This window comes from Ostrinia nubilalis, chromosome 30, assembly GCF_963855985.1.
Source record: "Ostrinia nubilalis chromosome 30, ilOstNubi1.1, whole genome shotgun sequence".
Taxonomy (NCBI): Eukaryota; Metazoa; Arthropoda; class Insecta; order Lepidoptera; family Crambidae; genus Ostrinia; species Ostrinia nubilalis.
In genome coordinates this window covers 7358379-7386363 of record NC_087117.1, presented here as the reverse complement: position 1 = coordinate 7386363, position 27985 = coordinate 7358379, and the positions used below count along the sequence as shown (strand labels likewise).

The 27985-nt window shown below is 44.9% G+C and overlaps 1 pseudogene; it reads right to left on the bottom strand.

Annotated features, from left to right (window-relative positions):
• LOC135085964 (uncharacterized) overlaps positions 1–27468 on the bottom strand; it is a 97567-nt pseudogene extending 70099 nt beyond the window's left edge.
• Between the last annotated feature and the right edge of the window lie 517 nt (positions 27469–27985).

Sequence of the window (27985 nt, the reverse complement as noted above, 5' to 3'; positions counted from 1 at the left end):
CATTAGTAAGGCGATATATTATTATATCGTCAGAAGTAGGTTCTTGGCCAGTGCAGCGCCGCATCATCAGCGGATCGATGCCCGCAGTTCACGGGATTCTCCGGGCAACGCCCGGCGGCACGTCACCTCTTATCTGCACCCGGTTATGGCTTATCGTTACGTTGTTATAACAATTTATGCAGAAGTATACTACACGTATTTTTTTTATTTGTGTTGAGCGGCTATTCTAGTTCAATAAAGTCCTAGTATCACTGCGACCGGTACCGATCTATTGTGATCGCCGCTACTTTCCTTACAGTTCGTCTCTGAGTCCTGCATCCATTAGGTAGTGCAGTATCTTTTGGGGGACGATATGTTTTACATCTTGTGGGCTTAGGATGTGTTTGCCCAGGTGTAAGCTCCGCTTGTGTAAGTACTACGCGTAACGTGACAACAATAATAATGCCTTTGAGATCCACACAACACCAGCGAAATTGATCAGTCTGCTGAATTTTTGCTATAAACATTTTATCCCGGTTTTTAAAACAGGGACGCGCGGGATATAAAGTTTTTCTGCCACAAACAAAACCCCACGCGGGCGAAGCCGCGGTCGGAAAGCTAGTTGATCTATAAAACATTAAGGTGTTGCATACACATACATGTACTCAATGATATTATACAGGGTGTCCCGTAATGTAACGTCAAGCCGGAACTAGGTGTTGAGGCAAGTTGTGCTGGTTATCAGAAAAATATAAAAAAAAATCTATGTGGCATATTTTAAAAATAATAGGCATTTAAAAAAAATCAAAAAATTCTACTCCAGGTGACGGTCCTTTTACTCGTGTTGCCACAAATCTTCACTTTTACCAAAATTTTTTTTTGTTATGTAACCCTGAATAATGCTTCTCTAAATTGTTATCAAAATTACAAAACCAGCTGCTCCAGCTTGGATGAAAAAAATACATTATTCCCAAAAAAAAATTCAAAATAAAAATTTGCCTAGTTTAAACTGACTGTACTGAAAAAAAAAAGTACTACGCGAGTGTGGCAAGTGACGTCATAATTTGGCGCATTTAGTAAGGATTCCAAAATGGTATAACACTTTGTAAAATCTTGCTGTAATTGTCGACAATTTTTGTTTATTGGAAATAATCCCGTTTTTAACTTTATCTACCTTGGTTAAAAATATTATTCTAATGTGCCCAAAATTCAAGTTTCTGGCTTAAGTGAGGTGGAGAAGCCATTTTAAAAGGTATGAGCGGGACGGAGAGGGCCATCTTACCAAGCAGGGATGTTATGGATATCCGTAACCGTAACCGAAACTATCGGATATCCGAAATAAAAAAATGTCCATAACAGTAACCGAAACTAATTCAAAAGTTACGGATAGTTTCGGATAAAGGCCAAACTGCAAAACTCTATGAAATCTGCAGTATACACGCCGCAGCTGCAATGCCGCGCTGCCGATTTCATAGTTTTGCAGTTTGCGGTTGCAGTTGCGGTCTGCGGCCCGTCTTGGAATTGTACCTTAAATCTTAATATTTGTTACCAACTTGTCTGGCATTCGCTGGCACCATCTAATATGCCAGCCTGTTTTACCTTTATCATACATAGGTGTCGTCTTAGTTGGTACATAAAGTAGCTATGTGGGTCACGCTCACGCAGCATCTTGCTATTTGTATTATACCTACATTTTTGAAATTCTAATAATTCCGTAACCGAATTTATCCGAGACTTTCGGATAATCTGAAATGATTTCATATCCGAGACCGTAACCGAAACCGGTATAATATTATTCTAATATCCGTAACCGTATCCATAACCGAAACTTCATATCCTTATTATCCCTGTTACCAAGTACGTAGTAGGTAGGTAAGTGCAGGCAGAGCAGGTAGTAAAGGCGCGCGCGCACGGGTGACTTTTGTCACAGTATGTCAACTACTAATTACTGTCATGGTGACAAAAGTTTCTGTGACTGACTGTACGGTAGTCAGTCACAGAAACTTGAATTTTGGGCACATTAGAATAATAATTTTTAACCAAGGTAGATAAAGTTAAAAACGGGACTTTTTCCAAAAAACCAAAAATTGTCGACAATTACAGCAAAAATTTACCAAGTGTTATACCATTTTGGAATCCTTACTAAATGCGCCAAATTATGACGTCACTTGCCACACTCGCGTAGTACTTTTTTTTTTCAGTACAGTCAGTTTAAACTAGGCAAATTTTTATTTTGAATTTTTTTTTGGGAATAATGTATTTTTTTCATCCAAGCTGGAGCAGCTGGTTTTGTAATTTTGATAACAATTTAGAGAACCAATATTCAGGGTTACATAACAAAAAAAAAATTTGGAAAAAGTGAAGATTTGTGGCAACACGAGCAAAAGGACCGTCACCTGAAGTAGAATTTTTTGATTTTTTTTAAATGCCTATTATTTTTAAAATATGCCACATAGATTTTTTTTTATATTTTTCTGATAACCAGCACAACTTGCCTCAACACCCAGTTCCGGCTTGACGTTACATTACGGGACACCCTGTATAAAAACAAAAGCAGATATGTTATAAGCGCTCGCGCTGTGAATACTCAAATACGTCCCAATTGGGACGTCTTGTGTTTAGTCTTCGTGTGGCCTGCGTCGTGCGCAATCGCGTGCGTACCACACCGTAAGTTCCTGTGTTCTTACCAAAATAAATAAAAAATGCCATCGTGTGTGTTTCGAAAGTGTACCAATTATGACTCTAAAGTAAACAAAATACAAGGGATCTCTTACCACATGTGATTATACAAAATTATTTAGTATTTATATTTTCAATTATTTATGCAAACAATCAAGACGCCATGCGCCATGTTCAAGTTAAGAAAGAGAAAGCGATCTTGTTTTGACGTTAGAGCGATAAGGATGCGTGCGCTGCGGACATAGATTAGTTAGTGCAGAATCGTTAAAACTATAGCTATCTCTTTCATTTGCGTGCTATTTCGTATCTTTTGTTTCGCTTATCAGTTACATTTGTCAATGTGTGCAATTTGGAATAGCTCGGCACGGATTCAAATCGTAATTTCTATGAACGTAACATATCTATAGTTCTATAATATCATTGCATGTACTCAATATCCATCTCCTTTTTTTTACCGATTCTAGCGTTAAAAGTAGCGAGGAAGTACTATGAGAATCTGTACAAAAGTAAGACATCAAACATCGCCTCACCATTAGATGGGCAGTCATATAGAGCGCCTATATCCAATGTTGGCTCCGAAGAAATTCCAGACGTTACAGTGGAGGAAATACGTTTTGCTCTTGGCCAGATCAAGAACAGAAGGTCACCGGGACATGACAATGTTATTCCTGAAATGCTGAAGCTGGCACCTGAAACAGCCTGGAAAGCATTGGCACTGCTTTTCACAAATTGTATACTAGGTAGCAAGGTCCCGAACGACTGGCATAAAGCAATTATTGTCCTTCTTCACAAAAAGGGAGATATCCGGAAACTAGACAACTACCGTCCCATTAGTCTTTTGTCTCACATGTATAAGCTGTTCACTAGAATTATCCTAAACAGACTGAGAGAAAAGCTGGATGCATACCAACCTAGAGAACAGGCTGGATTTCGTGCCGGATATGGAACCAACGACCACCTACATACCCTGAAGACAGTGATTGAAAAATGTCATGAATACCGGAAGCCAATTATTATCACCTTCGTCGATTATGAGAAAGCATTCGACTCAGTGGAAGCATGGGCAGTGGAGAAAGCTCTGGCGGACAGTAGAGTTGATGAAAGGTACATCCAGCTCATTAAACACCTTCAGCTATCCGGAACATCCTCGATACGCCTCCATAAGTTAACCAATGCGTTTAGACTGGAGAGAGGAGTCCGTCAGGGTGACACCATATCGCCCAAGTTGTTCAACGCTGCCCTTGAAAATATCTTTAAAGAGCTAGATTGGACAAGCAAGGGAATAATAATCGATGGAGAAAGGCTAAACAACCTGCGATTTGCCGACGATATCGCACTGATCAGTGATAGCATTGAAGATATGATTGATATGGTAGACCAACTACAACGTGAATCAGCAAAAGTAGGGTTAAAAATGAATTTGTCAAAAACGAAAATCATGACGAACATTGAAAATGCGAAAAATCACGTCCTACCTGTAGAATTGGTCGACCACTACATCTATCTAGGCCACAAAATCACTCTGAATTCTGAGAATCAGGTTGCGGAAGTAGGAAGGCGCATCGGACAAGCTTGGGCGGCATTCGGGGCAAACAGCCATGTTCTACGCTCCAAGAAAATTGCTCAACATCTAAAGACCAAGGTGTTCAACCAGTGTGTACTGCCGGTCTTCGTGTATGGGATGGAGACCACGACGCTGACAGAAAAGTCTGCTGAGAGACTCCGAGTCGCACAACGAGCAATGGAAAGACAGATGCTTGGCGTCTCCCTACAAGATCACAAAACGAACGAGTGGATCAGAGAAAAGACGAGGATCAGCGACGTGGTGGAAGAGATAGAGAGCCGTAAATGGAGATGGGCGGGACACATTGCACGGATGAACCAGGATCGCTGGGCCAGAAAGACCCTGGAGTGGAGACCTCGCAACAACACCCGCGGCAGGGGAAGACCGCCTAAACGATGGACAGACGATATCCGGCAGCAGGCTGGAGTGAACTGGATGCGTGTGGCCAGGGACAGAAAACGGTGGAGGGTTGAAGAGGAGGCCTATGTTCGAAGGCGAACCCAAAGGCTGACATAGATAGATAGATACAAATACATGATTTCATAGGTAGCTTGAAATAAAAGATCCATCAGTAACAAACATTGTATACTGAGCAAATCTAAATTGTTTCTTAGCAGTGTGGTAGATAAGTGATCAACGTCATTGCGTTAAGCAAATATGGAAGACGTTATTACATCAAACTGGCATTAAGAAAACACATAATTAACTAATAAATAGGCATAATAACCTCCTATTACAGAGCACCATCGAGTTGGAGCAATCTTGTGAGATGTAGGGCGTCAGATAGAGTCGTTTGTAATCTTACACTAGAGATGGGGCATAGAATATCAATAAACTTAAATACAGTATTTAAAACATTTACATTGCTGTGTGGTGTAAAACTCCTCGCAGACTACAGAATTTTAGTCGACCCGATTCTAATTTGTATGAAGAATGAGCCGATACTATGTACATGTACTGATTAACAGCCCGACTCTACAATCGGTCGACAAAATCGGTGGTCTGCGCCTAGGCTAAGACTCCGGGAAGACCCGGGCCAACTCAAGACGTGATCCATACAAATGACATACGTCTACGCACGATAAATGGAAAAGTTAGTATCTTTAATTGGGTAACTCGTCCGTGCTTCATTCGGGGGCTCCTTGTTGAGGGTCCCAGCCCTATTGGTTTTAGGGAGTACGCTCCGCTACCTACGATAGTATTCCGTGAAGCGTATCCAATGTTTATGTAACCCAATTTAAGCTCTCGTACTGCTAATGACTACCTACTTTAAGACTAGAAATTGTATTGCATGTAACAAATAAGTTTCTTTCGTCAGTTCTTCTCAGCACCATATAATATTGTCATGAGCTGTCTCGTGAACTGCCTCGTGAAATCCGTCTGGTCAGTGGGGAGTGTAGGCCAAATTCTCCATTTGCCTCTGGTAAATTGGAGAGGGTCGTGTTCCTGCAGTGGAGACTAAATGACCTGACGATGAACTGTCTCAAATTGGTAGTAGGGATAGCTGTTTACTACAAGAAATAAAAATTGTTTAAAAATGTATGCTGAAAAAAGCTATAGTTTTGGACGTGTGCACTATGAAAAGGATCTATGTATTTTAAAATAAACTTATTAGAGGCACTAATGAATGGTGAAGCAAAGTCAAAGAGCGTTGATAAACTACAAATTGGGTTGATAAATGGACCACAAAACTATCGACAAGTTTCCCGCCAATCCTACACAAACTCTGAGATCAAAGGGCGGCACTTGATATCTCGTTATCAGTTGCCTAACTAGGGCTTGGCTCAAAGGGGCGATGGGATTAGAGACCCTTTGAAAAGCCGCGTCGCGTAAAAGTCCGTGAAAAAATCTTTGAAATCATTCCAAATTAGTCGCACCTAGGTAATTTGGATTTTTTCTTTGATCATTGGATAATATAAAAATTAAACATGTATAAATAAAATGTGTTTGTGTAAAGGTCAACACTACTAGAACGGCCTATAGATTAGTTTTATCCTTGAAAAAATTATCATCATTTTCTACCGCGTCCACACATTGATTATTCATATTTGCATCAAGGTTAGCCTTGGCTTGTTGGAGCCAATACACCAATGTGTATGACGGTTTTGGACGCTCCTTTGACAAATAGACAACTCTAACATGTACTAGGTATGTCAAATCTAATCAACCAAAGGACGACAGCTAGAGAAAAACCTGCCCCCAAAGATATCCATAACAACCGGCACAGCGTTGCCCGCTTTCAGGTGCTTCTCGCGACCTTAACAAATTCTTCGGTCCACCGAGTACGAGGCGTGTCTGTCCACACTATGTTTCCGGTCCGTATGGTCGCCACTCGAGAACTTTTCTGACCCTAAGGCCATCAGTTCTACGAGCTTATTCATTAGCCATTAAATGCTGAGGTAAATTTTTAATGTGTTACCCACTTGGGAAACTAGTAGACCTAACGGAGGCGTTCAACCTTACTATCTTCCTTGAAATTTGCATTTACGAGTGTGACTCACATCCAATTATAAACGATCCTGCTAAAGCACGCATGACGGCACTTCAAGCTCGACACTGTGTCACCTATGCAGTTGTAATAGGGTCTATTTTGCGACAAAAATCTACAGTACGATGTGTCAGTGACCAGATACATTCAACGTCAAATAGTTCGTGTCACTCAAAATGGCTAAAAAAATGATAACACAACCTTAGGCATTTCAAAGACGTGTTGCGGACTTTTTGGCTACTTTGGGTGTCAGGAACTATTTGACGCTACTAGTACTATATTCGTTCGTTTCAGCAGAATGACGTCCACTGCTGGACAAAGGCCTCCCCCAAGGATTTCCACAAAGACCGGTCCTGCGCCGCCCGCATCCAGGCACCTCCAGCGACCTTCACCAGATCGTCGGTCCACCTGGTAGTAACTCTACATTGCGCCCGTATATCACGCATGCATGACCCCCACTTCCTAGTAGTATCCCGGCTAGAATGCGCGCCGTGATATACTTTTATCGACGTCAAAATGTATGTGCAAAATCGATAAAATGGCGTGATAACCGCTAATCGCGGCGCGCATCCTACACCTACAGATCGTCGGTCCACCTAGTAGTACCTACTACATTGCGCCCGTATAATTTATCACGCATGACCTCCACTTCCTAGTAGTTAGTTAGTACCCACCCCGTTTTTTGCGACCTCCATTCCCTCACCGGACGCCGTCCTATACCCTGCGCAGTGTCATGCATGAGAGTCGCTACGGACACAAAAAACAAACGACTGCGTCAGCCATCTCCTGACTGCGGCCTTATGCCGGGGACACAAGGTCGGGAATGGCGGGCCGCAGCCGGCGCATCCGCGTATATATTTAGGCCGAGAGCGTTGAACCCGAAGGTCGCTACCTGCGCGGACGCCGCCCTCGCGTTCACTTGATTTTTCAGCTTCTGGTGCGAATGGGGGGACACCTCTAAGGCCCAGAACAGACGCTGAAACGCAACAGCAACGAAACTGCAACTTTGTGATGATTCTGATGAATGTAACTGAAACTGAAAGTTTCAAACTGGTCGCGTCATGTGTGGTCTCTCAACGGACGCTATGGCAGAAACTTAGATGCAACTCAAAAGTAACTAGCAGTTGCAGTTTCGTTGCAGTTGCGTTTCACCGTCTGTTCTGGGCCTTACTAGATATATCCTATAATATCCTACTACTTCTTCTTATAGTCCTACCTACCTACTATAGTTCGTTTCATCCACGAAGACGCGCCCCACCAATTTTTGGTCAGGGGAAGCGCGTTTGATCCGAGCAATCCGAGCGGCATTATTGTAGTGTGCGTGTGCACTCATGGATGATTTAGCGTGCACCGATAACACTCAAACATTAGCGGAAGAATAGTGGGGCGCGTCTTCGTGGATGAAACGATCTATAACTAACTACCACCTACACAGTATCAGCGCAAAACTCTGCTGCTACAAGAGTGGCGTTCCTACTGATATTGCACAATAGCTATTTGTTATTCTCTCATGCAAGATGACTAAGCGGATTTTGATAAAGCTGTCTGTAATCTAGCTGAGACATCCGAATAACAACTTTTGTAATATTTTAGAGGGTATTGAGAGGGACAACATCTTACTAGAACTGCCATTCTATCCAACTGGTATCAATCAAAATCAAAATCAAAAGTATTTATTCAGTTTAGACCACAAGTGGCACAAAAGATTGAAACAACACTGTTTATTGCCTCTTGCAAGAGTGAATAAGGGGATTTTGATAAAGTATTCTTTCTGACATCAGAATAACAAGTTATTTACTATTTTACAGGGTATAAGTAGTGTAGTGACTCTTGTGTTAATCAATAGTTGAATCAACAGTCAACACTACTTCATGTGGAAATCAAAGATAGTGTATGATATGGTTCTACCACCTCTTTAAATAGGTAATTAGTCTGTGAGTGCATGTCTTCGCAATACCCACTTAAGGTATTCTTCTTCTAGTTGTGCCGACAAAAAACTATACAGTGTCAGCCCAAAACTCCGCTACAAGAGTCGCATTGTCAGTAGCATTTATTGACACTTTGGTACAGAAGTTAAGAATTACTTCCCAAATGACACTACTTATTCACATACATTGCCTATGGGTGTAGTGTCAATGTAAAACGAGTAATAACTATGACGTCTATAGGCATTCTGTTGTACCTATAATTATTTACTACCTTATCACTCGTGGACATTACTGTCCATGAAAGTGTTAAATCTTCCTGCATGCAGTTGTTTACACTTAGTCTTATGGTATTTAATTTCATTTATATAAGTAGTATATCCGTTAAGCTAGCACCCATAACACAAGCATTAAGTTGCTTACTTTGGGGCTAGCTGGCGCTGTGTGAAATTGTCCAAAGATTTATTTATTTATTTACACGAAACGGACCACCCGGGATTCCACGATACTAAAAAACAAGCAACACGATTACCCTTTAGCAAAAGCGAGCTAGTTCATGACTCATTCACTGATCAGAATCCATGGGTATTGGGTAAAGCCTCAACCATGGGTATTTTACGAGGAAAAGTTATTTAGACACTAGTATGGGAATTTTATTTATGTTAGCAACTACACAGATTTGCAGAATTTTCCCTGACATTGTTATCAATATTGTGGCATCATTTCTGTTATTTTTATGCATTTTAAAGTATTTTTGAAAATTATCAATACCTTGATAAATAAATAATTTTCTAATTAGAATCAAAGGGATTCCAGGTTGTTTAATTAAATAAGAAAACAGTAAGATAATAAGATATTAAAAAAAAAATTAGAATTATTTTGTGGGGGGTACTTTTGCATAATTTAATTTGTTCCCACTTATTGCGATAATGAGTATGGAGATTATGCAACCGAATTCAATCGATGCAATAAAAATTACGTGGCGATAATTAGAAAACCAGCGAAAACGCATCGCTCGCAAAACAAGCGTAAATCTCGGTCGTTACGTGAAAACACAATGTAGGAGCTTTATGCAACGCGGAGAAAACGCAACGTCGCAACACACGCGTGTAACCAACCTGTAGTTCTGCTCGTAGTCCCAGTACTCCTTGTAGCGAGGGTGCCACCGCGGGCCCCCGCGGGAGTACGGCCTCCGTGATCCTCCTTGACTCATGTTAGGTGCGCCATCCTCCTATCGATCTGCGCACAGCCCAGGCCTCGCCCGCTCCGCTCGGGCCAGCGATCACACAACACAACACACAAGACACCAGCACTTCAACACCACGAGACCACCGATCCCAACTCCTCGGAGCCCGACGGAGCCCTACGAAAATATTTTGGAGACAACTGCAGCGAAGCGAAGCTCGCGCGAACTGACGCACGCAAGCGCGGCAACGTCACGGAGCGGAATGTGCGCGCTCTAGCGGCGTATTTCGGAAGCACGTTCAAAATTTAGCGCCGAAGCGCTTCACAGGTCAATAATTATTTTAATCAGATTTTAAATAATGATTTGCGTCAGTTTACTTTGCGAAAACATTTATTTAGCATCGAAATGTTTTTCTAAATTAACGCAAGCTGCCAAGATTGCATCACAGGATCACTGTCCACGAGTATTGATTTTATATTAGCGTCGCATGAAATGGTAAGCGATTCTCTTTTGCGACGAGAAAATCATCAGAGGATTGATGAGAACGAGGAGGGCGTGTTAACGCGCACTTAAAATGGTTCGTCACCGTTCACATAATTAATGTGAATCAGACGATAATCTCGCAATCGTCGATCCGCACCGTCACACAGGTCCATTCCAACACAAAAGTATTTCCAAGTCCAAGGAATAGTCTTTTCCAACGAAATTTTAACGTAAAACAACTGAAATAAGGTGAAAATTGTGAAAAAACTCAAGATAATAACGTAACGCTATGTGCTCAGTCCGGACGACCGATACGTAAGCCCATAAAAAAGTTTACACAACTCGTCCCCCACGCAGCGCTCAGCGCTTTACCGCTGAACACAGCGGAGCTAAGCATTCAGGTGCGCTGCACGTCATTCCCCATTCATTATTGAGCAGCGCTGTATCGCTGCTCGTGCAGGGGACCCCGCCCATTGTTATTATAATGCAGCCAACATGACGCGCTAAGTGCAGTGTGAAGTTGGCCACTGATTGCTTGATGAATGTTTTGTCTCTCTCCGATTTGTGGGATAGAAAGTGATGGCGTATGACAATGTTTGTTTGATTATTTTGGGTGGGTGGCTCCGGAGGTCCCGTAAGCCCAAGATATTTGGCAATGTACGACCAGAGAGGACATTAGTTCCCCTCTCCATCGGCCCGCGATAAGTTGGCGCCAGGTCTGCAGTGGCACAAAATGGCGCATAATTTATCTACGCTTAAATATTTAGATTACGCCACCCTCGCTGATAGGGCTCAGATGTTTGTAGAACATTATCGCCCTCTGTGAGGCACGTTTATATTTAAACCACGTTATTTTTAGGCTTCCGTGGATATCTTTTATGTTGGTTTATTTTCAGAAAGAGAATGGAACACATTTGTGAAACTATTAAATTATTAGTCCCTTGGGGATATCGTGAAATTTTATGAAGGTAGTTAATTATTGCACTAAACATTAAATAAAACAAAAACTTATATTAAAAGCAATTTATATTTATTTACATACCATTTTTATACAATCATGTCTTTGTTTCTTACAAAAGAGAATCAGAATCGCAACAATAGTTAATAGAAATTCAATTTTTCTTATACAAAACGTAATTACAAACTATAAGGCATAATAGATTGGCGTAAGTAGAAGAAGAATTTAATGAATCTGTTCAGAAACTTAAAGAATTACAAAAATAAACGTATTATTGTGTCCCATCTCTCCTGTAGCGGCACACCAGCGGTTATATCTGGTGGTCCTCAGGGTCATACAGCTCCGACAACAGTCGATACACGTAGGACGGTGAACTGCCGCCTCTGTGGAAAAAATATTAAGAATAAGAATAAAATTACTTTATAAAACAGCCTAGGTAATAAGTTTGGAATAGGTGATTTGAAAAAAAAAATTATGTGTTGCATTATAGCACAGACTATTTTGATAAATCATCACTATAGTGTGGTTACATCACTACAACTAATTTCGTCAATTTGACGACAACCTAGCACTCCTTTATTATGACGTTTAATGAGACAGGCCTCTTGTATAGTTCTAAAATACTGAACTGTCCTATCCATGACATTAACAGCGGGGCGCCACCGTCAATACCGGATCGCTGGTTCCGATTTTTGCCATGTTGGAAACCATATAGTTGAACAATGGTAGCGCCCCCCTGTCATTGAGTTTGGTGGGACAGTTCAGCGTGGGTCATCTATACTTAAAGCCGTGTGGCATTCTCTACCAGTTAAACTTTAGGCCAAAAAGAGAATTAGAGAAAGGGTGCAAAATAGTATTCTAATTCAAAACATTTATTCATAGCAAAATACATACAATTTACAAAAATACATTACGTATAGTTCGTTTCATGATTCATACACTCGGACGCGCCCCAGCAATGTCTGGTCTCGGTCGCGCGGGGTGCGGGGGGTGTGTGATTCAGTCTAAGTTATGTCTTTATCTTTCAAATAAGAAGAAAGATTATGTATTTTGCAAATAAGTTTGAAGAGCGTGTACTCACAGGCTGGTGATGAACAGCGAGATGTGGTCGGGCCGCAGGTAGTCGCAGCGCGGCGCGATCACGTGCGCGCTGCCGGTCTCCGCGCACCTGGAATGCGACGATACAATCAGTAACAGGGATGTTATGGATATGTAGTTTCGGTTATAGATGCGGTTACGGATACAGGAATAATATTATACCGGTTACGGTTACGAATATTTTTTTATTTCGGATATCCGAAAGTTTCGGTTATGGTTATGGATATCTGTGCTTTAGAATGCAATTTGCAATAGTTGTCCAACACGGTTCATTCATGGCCGCACACTTTAACATCGAATAAAAAGTAATAAAAAAATAAAAATTCATACTAGATGGCATTATAAAGGTAAATCAGGCTGTTATGCCTTTACATATGTACCTATAATGATATACAAAAACAATTTAAACTGCCTACATCCGAAACTTTTGAATCGGTTACGGTTTGTCTTGTTGGTTGTCCTAATAAATAAATAAATAAGTTTCGGTTACGGTTACGGATATCCATAACATCCCTGATCAGTAACTACCCTCGGACTTCAACAACAATACAGCATCTTACAAAAGAAACCATTGAAGTTTGTCAGAGATACCACATCAGGGGTGTATAGTTCCAAAATACTGAACTGTCCTATCCATGACATTGACAGTGGGGCGCCACCGTCAATACCGGATCGCTGGTTCCGATTTTTGCCATGTTGGTAGCCATATAGTTGAACGATGGTAGCGCCCCCCTGTCATTAAGTTTGGTGGGAGTTCAGCGAGGGTCATCTATAGTGTGAGTTTACGTCAAACGCATTAGATATTGACTGCGTAAAAAGTGACATTTAAATTATGACATTGACGAATTGTACAGCGCCCCTAGCGGAAACTTTAAGGAACTCAAATCTTCATATATTTTTAACACGCTCGCTAATGACGACGTTTTATGTAAACTGACAAAGCCCTCAGACTATATCAATTTTATTAGCGTATGTCGACCAAAGAAGACCCAGAACGAATGCCTACAGCATGTTTCCCATTCGGTGGACCGAAGATCTAGTAAAAGTCATCTGAAGCATTTGGAAACAGGCAGTGTAGGACGGATCGAAATTCTTATTAGGGGTATCCTTTATCCAGCAGTAGACATCCTTTTGTTAAAATGAACAATAGGGATGTTTCCTGGGTAAAAAAGCAAGAGTTTTAATTAGTCCGTCAGTTAGCTTATCAAAAACTACTCAACACGTATTTTTCACTTTTTAACTAATGAAAATGTAAAGAGATAAAGCGTGTCAAAGTTCTAAAGAAAAGGCCCGTGACGTCAGTGAGTGCGTAAAAATGCAGCACTTTGTGACGTCGCGCGGAATTTCAACGCATTATAACTTTGTAATCATTTGTTTGATTGACAATTAAAATATACGTGTCCAATATTTTTTTAGACTATTATTGACGGAGTAAAAATATTTTTTTAGGAAACTAGCCTATTGCGACAGCGGACCGTGTGTACTCACTCGTAGGGCAGCACGTGTCGCGGCGCGCCGGCGGCGGTGAGCCGGCGTCGCTCGCACTCGTGCAGCGGGCTCAGCTTGTACAGCGGGGACAGCGCGATCACCTGCCCGTACAGACAGCCAGCGGAACACCGATGGAAGATGGGAAAGAGAAAAAAATACATATTATGCAGCCAGAAGGCACACGTAACTTACGAAAAATGGTCAAGAAGTGCGGTTTAGGTTCGATACTATTGCACTGAAAACTATGCCATTTAATTTTGTCTTTAAATACACGTCAATCGTACAGCAACATATAAACAACAAAAAATAATACACTTCATTTAAGGAGGCCTCCTAACACATGCAAAATGAGTTTCTTCCGCCACTTCTTTTCAGCACCAGCTCATATGTTGTCCCGAAGTGGTGGTGAGGCAAGCTATATTTGGGACGTGTTTATGTGCTCTGGAAAGGGCCTATGTACTTCTTCTTCTTTTCGTGAGTGCAGTTGCTCGGACACTCAGGGCACGACATCAGGTGCTTCATCGACTGGGGAACAAAACCGCATCTACACTCCATGTTTAAGCCATCCAAGAATCCCCACCTGACCAGATTGTCCTTACTACGGCCAACTTGCGTCTGAAGCCTATGTACTGAATAAACTATTTTATTTATTTTATTCAATGTTGCATGGTAAACTGGCTAAAGACTAATAACAATAAAAAATCACATTGACTGAAATATTTCTTGAATATGGTGACACACAGTTGAATAGCGGAGGAGCTAGTCAGCTGACAGCTAAAATCTGCCATCTATGGCAAGTTGACAGTCATTGACAGTTGTTGTCAGTCGTGTTCAGCTACTCACCGGTACGCTGTAGTGTTTAGCGGCGGCGGCGACGGCGTGCGAGCCCGCGGGCGCCAGCACGGCACCTCCTGATAGCGTGGCGTGCACGCTCAGGATCACCTGCAAACGCGAGGATAAACTCAAGGTCAATAGGATAGTCGACACTAGTAGATTGTCATTTTTTTTTTATCCACAACGAGGAAGCTCTTGGCCTGTATCTCACCTGATGGTAAGTGACGATCAGGCCGAAGGTGGAAGCGAGCTTCACCCGGAATCCTCAACCACGGAGGACATACTTAACATGAGTGAGTTTGGACAGCACTCCAACAATTCCAGAGTTTTTATAGCGGGATAGTCTTTATTCACACACTCATAATACACGCATAGAATAAGACAACTTTCGTGGACTGATAAAAACTTTAATAACCAGATAGGAAAAACATCGGATTAACGCCATCTATAAATGAAAATTGGAACTAACAGCGTAGTACTTTTTTTACATAAACAGTCCTTAATAACAATAAAAATAGTGCAGAACTTTTTCTTTCAAATTTGTGTGGGCCAATATTAAGAAAAAGCAGTGCAAGAAGTAATGTAAGTAATTATGCCATGCTATAAATGATGAATATCATGTAAAATCTAGTTAATTTTAGTAAATATTTGGCCCCATGATGGGACGAGAGAGATCCCTAAGAAATATAGAATACTTTGAACCTATGATAAAAGAGAAATCCTTAAAAAATAGATGAAGTACATGCGTACCTTGTTGACGCGCGACATGACGGCGGCCACGGAGGCGGCCGGCACCACCGTCACCGGCACGCCCGCCGCGCTCAGCCGCGCCGCCATCGCGTGGCTCTGAGGGACAAGCGTTATAGTGTAACACTCACGACTACTTGAATATTTTATTGAAAAGTGACTTGATAACAATATTACACTGTTTTCTTACAGTTGCAGAAATAAATAGTAACAAGCCGTCACCACACAACGACCGTCCATCCACAAATTTATTTATTTGTTTAGGAAAATCAGTAATAATAACAACCTTGACCTTATAAAGGTAGCGAAAAGGTGCTAGATGTAAGCTGCTGGAAACCGGCAAAACTGGATGTACGGGCGGGAGGCAGTGGTTGTAAGGCACCGCTCCCGTGCCCGGGATATGCGGTCAGGAAGGGAGCTAACTCCCTAGTGAGCCTAGAGTCCCTATTCCCTAAGACACTAAGTCCCTAGAGCCCTAGCCCTGCCTAACAATAAATACTTAGACATAATAAGGGTTGATAGGAAGGAAGCTGCTCCCAGGTCGCCCAGGGCAGCAGCGTTAGGACGGCAGGTAGGCGGCGGGGACCCGCTGCCAGCCCGGCAGACTCACCGGACTGATCATAGCGACGGCTAAGGGTGTCTTGGCCGCAGCGGGGGGAAATGAGACACAACGACGGACGGTTGATATCTGTTTTATTTGTATTATGATAAGCTATTTATATATGGTTTATTGTATGTACACATTTAAAGGTATTTGTTAGTGTGCCGTCGGTGTAGAGTGCCGACGGTGCACGCTGAAGGTTCATGGGTCGCCCGGCGGTCGATGCTGACGGTGCAGCAGGATGTACGATCGTGCTCGTACATATTGGCACCTCGCAGAAGAAGAAGGCGCGGAGGGTGCTGCACGTGGCTGCCCTGCTGCCCGATGACCGTAGACCGGTGACTCCATGAATAGTTGATGACCCAGGTGGTGGACCTCTGGTTGGCTGTCCACATGGTGTCCACCTGGCTGGTTGATTGACCAGGCAGCTCGCGGGCCTGGCTCATGGTGATGCCAGGATGCTCGCGGGCCTGGCGCTGGTATGGCCTGGCACTGGTGTTGCCAAGGCTGCTGATGTGGCCTGGCACTGATGTTGCCAAGGCTGCTGATATGGCCTGACACTGGTGTGGTCAGGCTGTTGGTGTGGCCTGGCAGGTGTTGCCAAGGCTGTTGATGAGGCCTGGCACTGGTGTGGCCAAGGATGCTGGTGTGGCCTGGCGCTGGTGTGGCCAAGGCTGCTGATCTGGTCTGGCGCTGATGTTGCCAAGGCTGTTGATGTGGCCTGGCGCTGACGTGTGGCCAAGGCTGCTAGTGTGGCCTGGCACTGGTGTGTGGCCAAGGCTGCTGGTATGGCCTGGCTGCTGTTGTGGGGCTGCATGACCTGGCTGCTGTGTGTCCAGGCTGCAGACTCCTGGCTGCTTGTTGTCCAGGGTGCAGTGTCCTGGCTGCTTGGTGTCCAGGCTGCAGTCCCCTTGGTTGTCCAGGCTTCTTGATGTTCTGGCTGTCGTCCTCTTGATAGTTTGCCTTCTTGGCTTGTGTCGAACTGAACAGCATATGCGACTTCTCGGTTACCGGTGAGACCCACTTCCGGGAGGCCGGTAACTGATCCGCTGCTGTCAGATTGTTGCTGTTCTGATGATGCGTGCCAGTGCTGCAGTGGAGATGCTGATGCTCCGACTGTAGCGCTGGTGTTGTGGGTCTGCATGACCTGGCTGCTGTGTGTCCAGGCTGCAGTCTCCTGGCTGCTTGTTGTCCAGGGTGCAGTGTCCTGGCTGCTTGGTGTCCAGGTTGCAGTCCCTTTGGTTATCGATGATGATGGTTGGTAGTTGATGGTAGTTGATGTTACTTGATAATTGTAGTTGTCGTTGCTTGATGATAGGATAGGAAATCTTTAGGAGTGGCCTAAAATCAGCTGTGGTCGGACGTCCTAATATAATGAAAATGCCGTCCATTGTATAAATAAATAAATAAATTCTTCTTTATTGTATAACTTATTTGACAATTTAAACTCTAGGCTAATCTTATGCTACAAAAGGTAAAATTATACATGTGCCTGAACTAGGAAATTTTTTCCTGTGCTTCGCTTCTACCCCGCTCGTGTCAGCTGTGACGTCCTTACTCGCACTGACCTAGCGATGAGGGCGCCCCTACTCGCACTGACCTAGCGATGAGGGCGCCCCTACTCGCACTGACCTAGCGATGAGGGCGCCCCTACTCGCACGTGCCTAGCGATGGGGGCGCCCCAAAGCGCTCTAACATAGCGATGAGGGGCGCCATTACCCGTTCCAATCTAGTGACGAGGGCGCCTCTACTCGTATTGACTAGTGATGAGAGCACCCTTACTCGCACTGACTTAGCGATGGTGACGCCCCTGTTCGGTCTAACCTCCCGAGTGGCCGCACGCTCGGATCAGTGCTCGATCCCTTCCCCCCCTGTGCGTCACCTGTGCGTGGGCGGCGGGCTCGGCCAGCAGCAGGCGGTAGTTGCGGCGCGCTGCGGCGGCGCGCAGGAAGCGCTCGAGCAGGCGCGCGTGGCCGCACGTGAGGATGAGCTCGTCGGCCGCTGTGCGCTCACCTGTGCGTGGGCGGCGGGCTCGGCCAGCAGCAGGCGGTAGTTGCGGCGCGCTGCGGCGGCGCGCAGGAAGCGCTCGAGCAGGCGCGCGTGGCCGCACGTGAGGATGAGCTCGTCGGCGTGCACGTGCGAGCCGGCCTGCGCGCAGATCGCGCCCGTGCTTGATTCTAGTTCCGCGCGCACCTGGTGTCAAGGCGAGGAATAATATAATAATAATAATATCTTTGGACAATCTCACACAGCGCCATCTAGCCCCAAAGTAAGCAATTAATATGCTTGTGTTATGGGTGCTAGCTTAACGGATATACTACTTATATACTTTTTTTTTAAATAGATACATATTATACATAGTAACACCCAGACCCGTCACAGAAATTAAAATTCATCATTTCAATTTCTGCCCGGCCGGGAATCGAACCCGGGACCTCTCGGCATAGTAGTCCGTTCTGAACCACTACACCAAACGGCCGACAATAAGGAATAATAAAGAAATGGCAGTAAGACACGCCCAATGCTTCCTTAGAGAACACCAAAAGTCCGGTCGCCGAGCAGATAGAATTTCGTCCAATGAACCCAAGCTACCCATCCTTGTCACTCGTGTGTTTATTTCATTATATTGCTGTCACGCTCGCACAATGACTACGGTCGCCCGTCGCACAGTCGCGACAGCAATATAATTACGCGCGAGCGATAAGGCCCATCCGCATGGGGGGCTTGGGGTCATTGGACGAAATTCTATCTGCTCGGCGACCGGACTTTAGACTAGGAACTATAACAAAGAAATGGCAGTAAGACACACCCAGTGCGTCCTTAGAGAACACCAAAATTAGGCATAGACTAAGTAAACAAAATAATGCGGATAGAAAACAAGAAAAACCAACAAAGTCAAGTTTCGAAATTATAAGGAACTCCCGTACTCGACTTCAGCTCGGCGCGCACCTGGAGTAATCGGACGAGAAGTTATAATAAAGATAGATGACGCCTGGCCTGACTTGGTCACAACACTTCCAAAGGGGTTACCCTTAATAGTTTGGAGAACAAGTCATGTTCCCCTGTGTGTGATATTCCTAGATGACACACAGTCCCAGATGATTCAATCACAATTCAATGCACTCAAGTAGCAATCACAGAATACGATTTGAAACCAATAATCTGAGAAGCGTTTATTAACCTAGAAAAATCAAAGATACCGCGAAATTAAAAAGACATAGCACCAACTCTTGGTAAAATTGAGTACTAATATTCCTGCTAGAACCTTAAATAACATAGTAATCAAACATCAGACCTTACTGCTTTATCTTAAAGTTTAAACTCATAAGCCTCTAAGGCTGAGTTGCACCACCTAACTTTGACCGTAACTATAACGATAACCGGTGACTTTTGTATGGAGTTTGACGGATTTTTGATGTTTGTCAAAGTTAAAGTAAGATGGTGTGACCCAGCCTAAGACTCAGTGCTCACCTCAGCGATGTGGTCCCTCAAAGGCTCCCGCAAGTCGGGCTGCGCAGCGCCCAGTGTGCCGCGTCTTGCTGCCGCAGCCAAGACTAGCCGCTGCAAGCTGTCACCCGCTCCTTCGCCACCCGCGCCCGAACCACCGCTCTGTGGGAAAGTATTTATTTATTTATTTTATGGAAAACAAACAGCATATATGTATTATTAATAGATGAGGCGGTTTAGATCAAAAATGCCTTACATAGTTTTCACAAATAGCATATCAAAATACAATCCAAAACAAATTATTTAGCATGCAGTATAACAGTACGATATATGAAAAAAAAAAAGTTAAAACAATACTAAAGCCGTACCAAGATAGCAGAATATTAAGCAATAAACAGATACTTCCATTTTTTACCGGGAGAGTGCTAAGTATATAGAGTAAGTAAAGAATTCTTTATTATAAAAAAGGTCAAGTATTGCTATTCTTGACACCTGTAGACCTAGGATGCGCGCCGCGATAAGTTTTTATGGTGCCATTTTATCGATTTTACGCGATAAGCCCATACATTTGTCGTCTAAAATCGATAATAAGATTTTATCACGGTGCGCATTCTAGTCCTAGCCCGCCCTGACATACCATGTCACGTGGGAGGGAGAGGGAGCGATTAGTATCATAGTTCATTAACTAGTCTGTTCTTCTTCAAATCGGTAGCCCAACATTCTGGGGGTCACTAGACATTTCCATCCGCTATACTATACGCGCATAGGAGCTGCGTGGGAGATAATTTAAGGGGGGTATTTTGAGGGGTAGAATGTGATGATGATGGTGATTCATCCGCCCAATTTCGGCCGTGGCGACCACTTCGACTCCTAGCTGTCTTGACGGCGCTGGTGCGCCCGAAGATGGCTTACGTAACGTAGCCAATCTTCACGGCAAACCCCTTCGCACATTACATGAGCATGTTGAATGTAGAATGGTGTAGAAACTAAAGCCCGGTCTGTGAGCACGTAGAATTTTGTCCAATGACCCCAAGCTACCCATCCTTATAGCTCGCGCGTAATTATATTGCTGTCGCCACTGTGCGACGGGCGCCCGCAGTGAGTGTGCGAGCGCGATAGCAACATAATTAGACGCGAGTGATAAGAATGGGTTGCTAGGGGTCATTGGACAAAATTCTACGTGCTCACAGACCAGACTATAGTGTGTGTGCACACTCATGGATAATTTAGCGTGTACCGATAACACTCAAACATTAGCGGAAGAATAGTGGGGCGCGTCTTCGTGGATGAAACGATCTATAGAATAGCAGGGGTCTCCAAACTTTGAAACCTTAGGGCCATAATATTTTTTTTGGTATGTTACAAGGGCCATAACAATTTTAATTTTTCTGCCCACCTATGCAAACATAGGCTTAGTCTTAAGCTGTCGCGGGCCGGATTGATGGCAATGGCGGACCGGATATGGCCCGCGGGCTGTAGTTTGGAGACCCCTGATCTACAGGGTGGAAACGATAAGTGATCTCACTCGATTATTTCTAAACTATACAAGATATCGAAAAACTGGTTACTGATCCTGAAAGTGCTTGACGAGCTCTTTCAAACAGTACTAATAATAGGTTACAGAATAAACTGGAACTATCCGAAAATTCAGTGTTTCCAGCTTCCATACTCAATGTATGCCAACCACACAATATTAGAAGTGTAATTTATTTTTTGTTAAATAATAAACTTAAAAAGTCGTTTAAATAAACTCGTAACTTGCATCTTATTTGATATTATTTGTGGAAAACATTAGTTTTAGGCTTTACTTGCTATAATATTATCAAGAGATGAGTGCCATGACTGTGATAGTACTAAATTATGGAAGATGGAAACATTGAATTTTTGGATAGATCCAATTTATTTTGTAAGCTATTGTTGATACCGTTGGATAGAGCTCGTGAAGCACTTTCAGGATCAGTAACCAGTTTTTCAATATCTTGTATAGTTTAGAAATAATCGAGTGAGATCACCTATCGTTTCCACCCTGTATAGTACCCAACACTCGCCTGGTGTATCGCGCGGTGCTCGTCGCGGATGGCGCGCAGCACGCGGCGCACGATGTTGGCCGGCACCAGCTCCAGCGGCAGCGCGCCGCAGATCGCGCGCCCCGACAGACGCACCACGTTTATTAGATCGCTGGGGAATCACATTTGCTTGCTTTAAGGTAGTCTTTCGAACTAAGCGTAATAGACGCAGCGTCTTTAGCTTTGGTCTTAAAGGTAGCCTTTCGAAGCGAGTTAGTGACGCGGCGTTGGTGGCACAAGACCAAAGCTAAAGACGGTGCGTCTGTGACGCTTAGCTCGAAAGGCTACCTTTAGCGGTAGCGCACATTGGGCGAGACAGACGCGACCACAAAACGCGCGCGTCTGTTCGTTCGTCCGTTCGTTTTAGCCGAAAGACGTCCATCATTTTTCATCATCATCATTTCAGCCATAGAGCGTCCACTGCTGAACATAGGCCTCCCCCAATGCTTTCCACGTTGATCGATTGGTAGCGGCCTGCGTCCAGCGATTCCCTGCTACCTTTACGATGTCGTCGGTCCACCTTATAGGTGGACGTCTCACGCTGCGTTTTCCGGTACGCGGCCTCCATTCCAGAACCTTGCTGCCCCATCGGCCGTCAGTTCTGCGTACTATGTGCCCTGCCCATTGCCACTTCAGCTTGCTAATCTGTCGAAAGACGTCCACTGCTGGACAAAGGCCTCCCCTAAGGATTTCCACAAAGACCGGTCCTGCGCCGCTCGCATCCAGGCACCTCCCGCGATCTTCACCAGATCGTCAGTCCACCTAGTGGGAGGCCTGCCCACGCCACGTCTTTCGTTTCGTGGTCGCCACTTAAGAACTTTCCTGTCCCAGCGGCCATCAGCTCTACGAGCTATGTGCCCCGCCCACTGCCACTTGATTTTAGCGATTCTGCGGGCTATGTCAGTCTTTAGTTCTCCTACTCCTCTCCTCGCGCGCGTCTATATTTTCATATTATTACCACGGAAGACCAGCGTCGTGGTGACCCTTACGACACCTCGGCCTGATGCTGAGTGGATGCCATTTCGGTGACACGCACATTACCTACTCTATTTAGTTTTACTTTTGTTTCATATTTTTGATGCTGTTTTGTGTCACTGAATAAAATATTTCATTTCATTTCATTCATTTCATATTATTAACTTGTCGTCGCGACATTCCGCGTTTCCTCGCCCAATGTGCGCTGTCGCTCAATTGGGTAGTAACTGACGGCCGATGGGGCAGCAAGGTTCTGGAGTGGAGGTCGTGCGGAAAACGCAGCGTGGGACGTCCACACACGAGGTGGACCGAAGACATCGTAAAGTTAGCAGGAAGGCGCTGGACGCAGGCCGCTACCAACCGATCAATACGGAAATCATTGGGGTAGGCCTATGATCAGCGGGGTGCAATGGTGAGGGACCTCCACGTGGTGCACCCCGGGCAACGTCCGTGTGATCTCTTCACGCGGGCGGCTGACTTCTCACCTGCGCGGCAGGTTGCGTCAATTCGGCGGGCCTGTCGGGCGACCCGTAACCCACAACGGAGTGGGCCGGGGGCCGTCGGGACATCTGTCCGGGCCGCGATGCTGGGAACATCTTAAAAATCCCCCTAATCCCAAGGTTCGGCGGGGGCCGATGGGATGAATACCTAGAGGGACTCTAGGTGCTACCCCGTCGTGGAGAGAGGGTGGGGCAGCTGCGCCCGAAAGCAGTTATTATGACATGAGCACGATGGAAAATAAACTACCCCAGGGAGGTACCGGCAATGCCGGAGAATCCTCTGCCGCCACGGCGGTCACGGCCCACGTATCTGGGGGGGCCGCGCAGTGCCTTGTGTCTTCACCGGCGACTAAGCCGAAGCAATGTACAGCCGTACGAACTGATTTTGACAGCCGGCTGCGGAACATGTTCGCAGCTAAGACCGTAAAGGACACAGTCACCAAAAAGGCGGTCGAGACAGCCGCGGGACCTATCCGCGGAGCGACTCCCGCTCCAGTAGATGACTCCCAAACTGAGACTCACTCGGATGTGACATCGGCAAAGGTAATGGTCGAGACTGCCTCGGTTCTATCCGGGGATCTGACTCCCATTACCCGCAGTCGCTCCCGGACCAACGTATCCAAGGGAAGAGTTAGCGAAAGACCTGCCTCTGCCACCAAACGGCGGCTTGAGGAAGCAGAAGAGTCCCCTTACTATACAGATGAGACCGACCACGAAGGCAAGGTCGATCGCTTCATTGAGCGCTGCTTGGAAGCTGACACGGACGACTCCTGTATGTCGACCGAGTCAGCGTCATCTAGGCCACAAAGCCGCACATCATCACGCGGCAGCAAGAAGCCCCGCGGCCGCGGTAGACCCTCAACCGTGGGGGACTACATTGGCTTGAAACAAAAGTGGGCTGAAGAGAAACTGCTCGCCAAGGAGCAATACGAGGAGGTAGAGGAGATGGCCGTAAGGCTAACAAACAAGATGAAGGGAAGGCGACTCCGTGCAGAACACAACTCGCAGGCACTGACCACAGAGGAGTTGGTGCAGACTATCCGTACCAGCACCGAAGCAGTGTTTAAGTGCGCGGGTAAGTGCGGGAATATAAAAGGGACCATACAGGGCACCTTCAAAGAGGCCGCCCTTACTATTGACGCAGCCGTCGCGGCAATAGCAGCCAGAACTCCTGAGGAGGAGATTAGTCGACTTAATGCCGCCAACAACCTCCTCAAGAAAGAAGTTGAGGAACTCCGGCAGGAAATCCAAAAGCTGAAGGCCGAGAAAAGCCAGGTTACTCCTGCCGCCACACAGGCCCCTGCGCCCACCAGTTCTGTCCTGGCGGGCGACGTAGAAAGAGAGATCATGGTCCGGGTGGGGACTATGATGGATGCCAAACTTAAAGGGATCGAGGAGCGTCTTCTGCCGGAGAAACGCCTTCGGCCTCCTCTCGCGGCCGATACGTCGGAATCCCTCTCCAGCCCATCAACGACAACCGATGGCCCCGCCACAAGGGCAGCAGCTAAGAGAGCTGCTCCGGCCCCACAATCGGCTCCCCCAGCAAAGGCTGCACTAGCCTCACAGAGAAAGGCGCGCACCGGCCCCAATACGGCGCCTGTACAGGCCTCAATTGCCGAACCCTCCAAGGTGACCACGGCGCCTGCACCGTCTCCCCCAAAAAAGAGCCGCGCTCGAAAAAAGAGGGGCAAATCTCCACCTGCCCCTGCGCCATCTCAAACAGAGCCCCGTTCTCTGCCTCCAGCACCAGCGTCCATGGATGCCGGTTGGACAGAGGTAGTGAAACGCGGGAAAAACAAAAGTAGCGGCGGTGAGAAAAGCCAGCCTAACAAACCGCAACCCGTGAGTCAGAAAAAGGCAGGCCCTGGTCGCACCACAGGAAACGCGCGGAGGGTGCGCGTGCCCAGAACTGCGGCCATAACCGTGACCATGACGCCGGAGGCCGCCCGTTATAATCCACCTCGCGACTTTGTGTGGTTCATACATTTGGCCAAACAGCAGGTGGATCTCGCCCAGCTGGGAATAATGGACGGTCTTCGGTTTAAGCCAAGTCAGTCGGCCACCAAACTCCTCGTTCTGTCAGGTTCGGACGTGGAGGTGAAGGCTGACAGACTAGCAGCCGCTTTACGGGCAGTGCCCGAGTTCACAGAAGAGACGGTCCGTATCGGGCGACCGATCAAGTCCGAGGATCTCCGCTTAACAGGTCTTGATGACTCAACCGGGGCGCCAGAAGTCTCGGCCGTTATATCGGCAAGAACGAACTGCCCACTGGAAAACATCTCAGTGGGCAAGATCAGTGGTGCCAGGGAGTCCCGCAGCGTTATCGTGCGGGTACCTGCTAAGGTAGCAAAAGAGCTGGCGAAGTGTCGCCGGCTACTAATCGGATGGGCCTCGGTACAGGTAACGCTGTTGAAACCGAGGCCGTCAAGGTGTGTCGCCTGTTGGGGCACTGGCCACACGGCCTTTAAGTGCGCCGCTGGCATTGACCGCAGTGGACTCTGTTTCCGCTGCGGTGAAGAGGGCCATAAGGCCAAGGTGTGCCCGGCCCAGGTTCCCCGCTGCTTGTTGTGTGCAGCGGCTGGTAAGGCCGTGGAGCACATGCTGGGGGCAAAAGATTGCCCTCAGCCGGTGCAAAAGCCGAAGCCGGCGCAGCGAGCCGGCACGACGGCGAGCCTCATGGAGGTAGACGCGGGGGCGTCTGCCTCCTAACATTGAGGCCCGAAGTGCGCGCGGAGTCCCCGCGCGCTTCGGAGAGAGTTGCCCTTCTAAGGGCGACAGCTTGAGTGAGGCTGCGGCCAAAGCGTGGGGGTACGCACGTGAACGACTTAACGGCGCCTTACGTGCTACTCCACTAAGCGCCACCCGAGGGACCCGTCAGGTTTTTAGTGGGTAGGCCCTGCCCTTCTGGCAGGGAGAGCCCCACATAACCCACCGGAACCCCCGGACCGGTGGGTATGCATTTCAATACATTTTCCTGACGAAAAAAAAAAAAAAAAAAAAAAAAAAAAAAAGGCCTATGATCAGCAGTGACCAACCAATAAAAAACTACTTTTCTAAGTAGAACAAAGCAGGTATTTAACTCCAGGATGGTACATACCTGCTCTTTGTAGGTGCCTATTCACTCTAGCCTTGAAGAGGCTCAGATTATAGTGATTTGGATATATAAATTCATATTTGCAAACACTAACAGCGTTTCAGCAAATGAATAGTGAGCAATAACAAGAAACATGAAAAAATCATTTTATTAGAAAAACTAGCTGAACTAGCAAACTTCATACTGCCAATGTTCATCAAAATAAAAAATCAAAATTCAAAATTATTTATTCAGTTTAGACCACAAGTGGCACTTATGAACGTCAATAGAAAATAATAAAAAAAGAAAAGGTAGCCCTTATGGGGCACTTTACATGTCTCCTTATCTTTTGGGCCCTACCAGCGCTTCGAGACAAACATATGGCAAGTGCTGAAATAGTGTTGAATTTTAATGGTGAAAGAATTTTTCAAATCAGTTCAGTAATTTAAGAGTCTATTTGATACAAACAATCAAATCTTTCCTCTTTAGTGGTAAATATACTAAATGAAATTTTATTTACATTTTAGGAGGTAATTTCATACTTACTAAGCTGTAGCATTCTCAGAGTCCTGGATGATCTGCTCCAGAAGTGTGAGTGTAGCCAGTGCTATATTGTTTGAGCCTTCAATCTTTCTAAAAATCAAATATTTTATTGTATTAAAAACTTAGAATTCTATCCTATTTACATCATAAAACGGTATACACTGCTTGCAAGAATTTCAGTAAGTATTGCATGTATTGCTATAAAACTAGCAGGCATCTCGAATGAGTCTTAGAAGTCCTTTATATTTCATCATCTTTCATTAGTCATATCATGAGATTGTTTTATCTCTAACACTTAAGTTCTGATTGGAATTTTTTAGAAAGTAATTAGAAATTGACACAATCATGCTAATGCTGGTGGAATACATCCAGATTTATGAAAAGAGATTAAAATAGAATTGAGTAAAGAGATTATTAACATAAAAAAACTTGCCTCAAGTGTGATGAAAATGTTCACTTTAAACATAAGAAAGTTTAGAGAGATTATGCCCGTAAAAATCATAGCACACCTGTACGATGTCTGAATAAATTAAAGTAGGAAGCAAAGAACTAGGAAATTATGAAATCTAAAGCAAAAGCTGCGATTTTCACGTACCCATTCCTGACATCGGAGACGAATTTTACCACTTTTTCTGCATACTTCTCGTCTAGTTCTTTAGCAGGCCCTTCTAACGGCGACATTATTGAACAGTTGCAAATAAAAAATAACTCGCTTCAATAATTAATACGATTTAATAACCAAATTACAAACGTAATCAAATCAAAACATAACCTCAAAAATAATCTGTGTCAAAATTGTCATGACATTTGTTTGGTTGAAAGTTTGATTGAAAACATATTGCGCAGAACGGAACGTTCCATTTAACCAGTCCCGTGCTACGCACAAAAAATGTGCCAAAATAATTTTTGATTTGAATTTTATTTCTTTGTAAAACTATAATCATTTAAAAATTACTTTTGCAGGAATGATCGTTGCAGGGACAAAGCTTAAAAATTTTAGGCATTCCGACAAAGAAGTTTTTTTTCAACTGATTCCAATCAATTGCATCATCAATATCACTTTCACTGATAAAAGACGTCTGGATAGCCATGTTTCCATATTTTTTCCTCTTTGTCACCATGATTGAATTATTTTCACTTTTATCAGAAGCTTCACTTTGTGAGCATGGCCGTTTTCTGCTAAAACTTGTCCTTTTCGTTTTAGAGTTATCCTTCAATTTAGGTGTAGAAGTGCTCAAAATGTGATTAAAATCAAAAGACGTGCACGATGAGGAAGATTCTCTTAAATTTCGTTGATCTTCACTAGAAACGTTTTCTTCGGGTAAAGATATTCTACTCTGTAATTCAGTAT